Here is a 7110-nt window from a genome sequence, read left to right on the forward strand (position 1 = left end):
CTACTGGCAAGTTACGTAAACAAACGCTATAACGTGGGCTTCAGAATAAAGTAGTGCTTTGGGCGTTTATTTTCTTAGTGACCCTGTCTTTGGACGGTGTGAATGAGACAGCAGAGGAGGAGAAACAGGTGATCAGAGAGGGGAGAGGACGGGAGATGGAGAGACAGATGATCAGAGAGGGGAGAGGACGGGAGATGGAGAGACAGGTGATCAGAGAGGGGAGAGGACGGGAGAGACAGAGACAGGTGATCAGAGAGGGGAGAGGACGGGAGATGGATAGACAGATGATCAGAGAGGGGAGAGGACGGGAGATGGAGAGACAGGTGATCAGAGAGGGGAGAGGACGGGAGATGGAGAGACAGGTGATCAGAGAGGGGAGAGGACGGGAGATGGAGAGACAGGTGATCAGAGAGGGGAGAGGACGGGAGATGGAGAGACAGGTGATCAGAGAGGGGAGAGGACGGGAGATGGAGAGTGTTGGATTTATTATGTACAAAAGTGCTTACAATAACCTGACTGTTGGATTTGTTATGAATAGAGTGATTGTGAGGAAAGGGAGGAGGCAGGTGCTGTTTTTCTTTTGCAAGGTCAAGAAGAGGAAGGAGTCAGAAGGAGATAACGAAGAAGACATGCAGCAGAAACATCACGTGCCATAAGCTCATGAATATTAATATTGTGTAAACCATGAATAGGCTGGATCAGGGATAGCTCAGGGTTCAGACTTCACGAACTGACCCATGCACTGTATGTTGTCAGGGACACGTTGATTGGATCCAGATATCTGTATACTCTTTTATTTTTACTTATGCAACATTGATTGTTCGGAATAAATTGTATTATTATGCTTTAACCCGTCTGTTTGGAAAATCTCTTTGTCATACAAGATTAACCAACACGTAACTGGGCCTTGACCTCTTGGAGGTAGAAGGCCAGTTCCTTCAATTGGTGACCCCGACGTGATCTTCGGCATTGAGAAGCGTGTCCAAAGGACGGACAGACCGGCGAGAGAGAGAAAGGGCTCTGAAATCTTAAGGTAAGCAGAACCTGTTGTATCGAACTCTGCATATTGGCTTACTCTAAATTATCTCTCTTGTTGTGCTGAATCTCCTTTGTAGTGATAAATGTTGCAAAAGTAAAGACTTTCTGTTGAAAACTAAAAGGAGGAAAGTTGCCCTTTTAGTAACGTCTGGGACGTTAGAAAAGCGTTTGGAACGCTGCGCTTGGAGCGCTAGAGTAGTGCGCTTGGAGCGCTAGTTTAGTAACGTCTGGGACGTTAGAGTTTAGTAAAAATAGCGCTTGGAGCGCCTGTATGAGTGTACATTAATAACTAGTATTCAGAGGAAAATTAAAACTTACTGTTGATACTGGGCCAACATCGCTGGAACATCAAAGTGTCCAGTAGAAGCTTATGTTGGTAGGATCACAGCGAGGGGCATAGCGACCCATTTACTCTGAATCTAGTTACTGTCATAAACTGAATAAACCTGTTTGAAATAGTACTGGACAGAATGGACGGAGAATTTGACAAAGACTGTGAGGAACGGGGTGGCTGTGGGCCTCCCCGTTTATCATTTGGACAGCAAAGGGCTAAGGTCAGGACCAATGTAATCTGTACATTTGATCCCAAGACTAGAAATAAAGAGACTCAAGACCTAGATGAGTGGTATAACATGACAGTGAAGGAAGGGCATTTTCCAGCCACGGGAAGTGAAGCCAAATTCATGCCAGTGATGAGAGCATTAATACAGGTGGTTCATAGAAAGCTGCTGCAAGCAGGACAAGACAAAGAAAAGGGACATATGTTTGTAAGGAGGAAATTGAGGAAGAAAGAAGACGAGTTGGCAAGTAAATTGGTAAAATATAATGTGATACAGATGGCTGCACTATCAGCCTTAGGCAGCCAGACGAAAGCCACCCACGCAAAAACCGCTGAAGCAAAACCACTAGTGAAACCCTCACCCAGTCCTAGCGCACCCCCACCACCAAACCCACATACTAGCCAGCCGCCACATTACATGTCCCTCCATCAGCAGTACCCACCTGGCCCACATCCCAACCCCCCCCCTTATCCTCCTCCTACCCCTAGTCCGGTACCAACCCCACAGGACAGTGATTATACAAACGAAGTTATGGCACCATTGTTTCAAGTGTTAGGTGGTACTTTGGAACTTTAACCCCTACGCTACCTCCTTCGGTAATGCTATTAGACAAAAGTATCCCATACCAGCGGGTAAGCTCCACAGCTTGGTGTTTAAGATTAAGAACGGGGAGAGTGGACGCACGTTCATAGAAAGAGCAAAGACAGAGTGGGCGGGGGCTACGGGGGTGAACCCAGATAAAGACACACAGCAGTCTCTGTTAAAACATGCTCCGGAAGGAGTTAAGAGAAAGATACCCAGATGGCTCAAATTGTAACACCAGCTCCAGCCCCGCCACAGAACCCTTATCCACTGCAGGGCCCGCCACAGGCTATATATCAACCCCAGCATCATGTTCCTTACCAAGCTGCCCCATATCAGCAGCCCCCTTATCATGAAGGCCGGAATAGAGGCAGAGGGAGAGGAGGAGGAGGCAGGGGGAGGGGGTATGCCCAACCAAGAGGAGGCAGTTGTTTCATCTGCGGAAGCCCGGATCACTGGGCACGTGACTGTCCTCAGAAACAACAACAGCAGATGAGAGGGCCTCCACAGCAGTCATATCAGCCAACAATACAGACTCCACCAAACCAACAGCTAGCTCCAATGCAGGCATACAGCGGGTACTCTGCGCAGGGACCTCCACCTGGTCCATATACACCAGGAATGTTCCCATAGGGGTGCCCGACGGAGATGGAGGGGCAGGGGCTGGCAGAGCCCTGTCTCCAGTTGACAGTGAACGGAAAACGAAGATGGTTCATGGTGGATACGGGAGCACGTTACTCCACCTTAGCTGAACCTCTGCGTTCCCTTTCCTCTCACTATGTTTCCGTTTTGGGATTTTCCGGCACTGAACAAAGACTGCCTTTTACTGTTCCCCTTCCTGTCCGGCTTGGGAGACAGGTGATGGAGCACCCCTTTTTGTATGCACCTGATTGTCCACGTGATCTCCTGGGAAGAGATGTTTTGGCAGCACTGGGGGCTTCTGTACATTGTTCACCAGAAGCTGTGATAGTGAGTTTCCCCGGAGGAGAAGAAATGGTGTGCTCCTCCCCCTCCAGTGCTGATCGCATGTGCATGTTGAGTCCTGATACCTCACCTGATGCCCCACCACCCTGTGCAGACATATATTGGGCCCTGCTAGCCGACAGAAACTCTCTGATTGACTTTTACAACATGTGGCAACCATGGATTAGGGCTCTACACCCTTACCTCCCTGTTCTCGATCCTCCCCACTGCACTCTGAATTATGACAGAAATAATGATCTTACGTATCAAGATGAGTTCCAACAGAACCTGTTAGATACAACCTGGGGGATAGGAGTAAGAGATGTTTATATAGCACCAGCAGGAGTAGCAGCCGCAGTAAAACTAACCCCAGCACAAGAACAATGGTATCGCATGTCAGAAGAAGCTGTTCCCCATGTGTCCCTAGCCATAGCTCCAAAACATCAGGCAGCAGAACTTACGGCTGTAGTTTGTGCTCTGCGGTTAGCGGAAGGGAAGGCAGTGAATATTTTCACAGACTCTGCGTATGTGTGCAATGCAATTCACAGAGATATGTCTGGCTGGGTGCAAGCGGGTTTTAAGACTAGTCAGAATAAACCTATGGCTCATGAGGAGTTGATGAAAGAGTTGTTGGAAGCAATCCAGTTACCACAGAGGGTAGCTGTGATCAAAGTGAAAGGACACAGTCAGGGCACTGACTTAGAGAGTATAGGAAACGAAGCAGCTGATGCAGCTGCTAAAAAGGCGGCAGGGTATTTACCTACTATGATGGTCATGACCACAGCAGATCTCGGTTCTGAGATAACTGATTTCTCCATTATACAAGCTCAAGAATCTGCCACAGCAGCAGAACGAACCATCTGGGAAGATAAGGGAGCTATAGAACAGTTTGATGGTATATGGTATAACAGAGATCAAATAGTTATGCCCCCTGTTGGATGTCCTCAATACTGACTCAGACTCATGGACTTGACCATAAAAGCCACAAACGGATGTTACGAGATCTCCGCCACTGGTGGATTCCCCGGAAACATGCTACTATAACTGACTTTTTGACTAAGTGTGACGTATGTAGTACATGTAACATCAGACCTACCATCACTCCTAGGGCAGGAAAACATCCTTCTCCCACTGCCCCGGGACAGGAAATCTTTATGGATTTCACAGATATGGGAGTAAGGGCTGGGGGGAAAAGATTCCTCCTAGTAATTGTGGACGCATTTTCACGTAGGGTGGAGGCCTACCCTACGGGAAAAGAGGACGCAAAATCAGTCATTAAATGTCTGGTGAATGAGTACATTCCGAAACATGGGTTTCCTAAATTGATCAGGTCAGATAATGGTTCACATTTCAAAAATAAAGACCTGCAATCTGTCGAAAAGGCTCCGGGACTACAACACAAATTTGGCACTGTGTATCATCCACAATAACAGGACTCACACCATTTGAGCTTACGTGTGGCCGACCTTTCCCAGGGCCGTCCCAAAACCCCTCTCCCCTTCCTGACCTCGGTTACAGACCATACTATTTGAAGGTTAATGCTCTTGTGTCAGCTCTCTCCTATACAGGTGACAAACCTGTCACCCCTGTCACAGAGGACGTTCCAGGACTTGACCCTGGACCCCTGGAACACCTTTGGTTGAAGGTGTTAAAGAGGAAGTGGTCGGAGCCACGTTGGACAGGCCCACACAAGGTTCTGACCAGAACTGCAACAGCTGTGCAGCTTGCAGGAAAAGGACTCAACTGGTGGCACCTAACACAGTGCTCCAGCAGCAGGACAGGACCTGAAGCAGAGGAGGCAGCCCCACAAGGAGCCCAGGCTACGTGAAAAGAGGGTCACGTATAATTTTTTATTTTTCATATACTGTATAAACTGTGACTGTGATGAGATACACATAAGGGAAAGAAGGTTACAAGGTCTTGCCTGTATTTACAGTTAAATCAGGCTAACATGGTTGTTTAGGTGGACTCATCTAGGTGGTTTTTGAAAAACATTATATATCACATTGTATTAAAAATGGTTGCTTAGAATAAATGCTAAAATAGACAAAAATAGATAAAAATAGATAAAAAGAGAAACCAGGGGTGGGGAGAATCCACCAGAGAGAAATTTCACTTCCTTTCCCAAACCAGTATAAAATAGGACCACCCGGATAAAAGTTTTTCAGTTGCGCGCAGGAAAACAAACTAGAAGCATCATGCAGTACTGCAAACTGCTAGTAGCGTTTGCTGTAGCATCTGTGTTTACCTCTCTTGTCCTCGTTCTTCTGTACAAACTTTCTTAATGTGATTTGTCATGTATTTTAAATATTTTCAGCTATAATGTTTTAATATTATATATATCATATATGTTTAATGTTTTCATTTCATATAACTATCTTAATGCAATTCATCATGTATTTTCATGTTTTCAGTTACCATTTTAGTTATTCATGATAAAAGGAGGGAATGTGAGAGAAAATACCATGACCCTTGTGTAGAATTTGTGTACTCAGATAAATCTGAATAACCTGGGAAAGCACAGACTGTACTAGTTTAGATACATTACTTATCATCCTCGCCTCTCCACTCTGCTAAAACTAGCTAATCACAAGTAACTCTTTTTAACAATAGACAATGCTTTCACTCAGAAGCAGGGTGGAAGGTGTGGGCTACAAGGGGGGGGAAGGCTAAACCAAGATTATAAAGAATGATGTAGTGAGGTAGCTTCCCTAATGAATATAAACTAGCTGAACAAATAGCTGCAGGTTTTGAAAACATACCTCTAATAAGTGCTCTGATCCCTATCACTCCTAACAAAAATGTTGACCGCATTAACTACATCCACTATAATGTTCTCCGTTTGACTAATCTAACCCGTGATGCAATTGCCGGACTAGCTGAACAAATGGCTCCTACGTCACTGATGGTGATCCAAAATAGAATGGCATTAGATATGCTGCTGGCAGAGAAAGGCGGTGTATGCTCAATGTTCCAAGACTCATGTTGTATTTTCATCCCTAACAATACAGCGCCGGACGGGACTGTAACTAAGGCGCTAGAGGGGCTCCGGACGCTGTCTGAATCCATGCACGATGACTCAGGTATCAACAGCCCCATTAACGACTGGTTAGACCGTACCTTTGGGAAATGGAAGTCCATGGTGGTATCTCTATTCTCCTCAATCCTTGCTGTGTGTGCATGCTTAGTATTATGCGGTTGTTGCTGTATTCCATGTATTCGCCACCTCACTGAGCGTGTGATTATTTCTGCTGTGCAACGAAAGCATCCGGATGCACCTCCTTCTTATCAGATGGCCATGTTCCAAGCTGAGAGACAGGGTCTCCTGGAAATGGTGGGGGATAGTGAAGATGTTGATCCTGAAGAGGTTGTGTGAAGATGCTTATAATTAATACATCTGTACGTAACATGATGATGCTTATAATTAATACATCTGTACGTAACATTATCTATGCTTATAATAAATATATCTGTATGTAACATTATCTGTAGGTGAACTTAGTTAAGTTCAAAAGAGGGTCTGTTGGATTTATTATGTACAAAAGTGCTTACAATAACCTGACTGTTGGATTTGTTATGAATAGAGTGATTGTGAGGAAAGGGAGGAGGCAGGTGCTGTTTTTCTTTTGCAAGGTCAAGAAGAGGAAGGAGTCAGAAGGAGATAACGAAGAAGACATGCAGCAGAAACATCACGTGCCATAAGCTCATGAATATTAATATTGTGTAAACCACGAATAGGCTGGATCAGGGATAGCTCGGGGTTCAGACTTCACGAACTGACCCATGCACTGTATGTTGTCAGGGACACGTAGACTGGATCCAGATATCTGTATACTCTTTTATTTTTACTTATGCAACATTGATTGTTCGGAATAAATTGTATTATTATGCTTTAACCCGTCTGTTTGAAAAATCTCTTTGTCATACAAGATTAACCAACACATAACTGGGCCTTGACCTCTTGGAG

The 7110-nt window shown here is 45.4% G+C and overlaps 1 protein-coding gene and 1 long non-coding RNA gene across 2 annotated transcripts in view; both read left to right on the top strand.

The window, feature by feature from the left end:
* LOC141779470 (transmembrane protein 79-like) overlaps positions 1-7110 on the top strand; it is a 114162-nt gene that overhangs the window by 24505 nt on the left and 82547 nt on the right. The gene's annotated exons all lie outside the window — the stretch shown is intronic.
* Positions 795-6815, top strand: LOC141779461 (uncharacterized). The gene is made up of 2 exons (XR_012596307.1): positions 795-1033; positions 6777-6815. It is a non-coding gene; the product is annotated as an uncharacterized LOC141779461 (long non-coding RNA).

The sequence above is a fragment of the Sebastes fasciatus genome, chromosome 12 (assembly GCF_043250625.1).
Source record: "Sebastes fasciatus isolate fSebFas1 chromosome 12, fSebFas1.pri, whole genome shotgun sequence".
Classification (NCBI taxonomy): Eukaryota; Metazoa; Chordata; class Actinopteri; order Perciformes; family Sebastidae; genus Sebastes; species Sebastes fasciatus.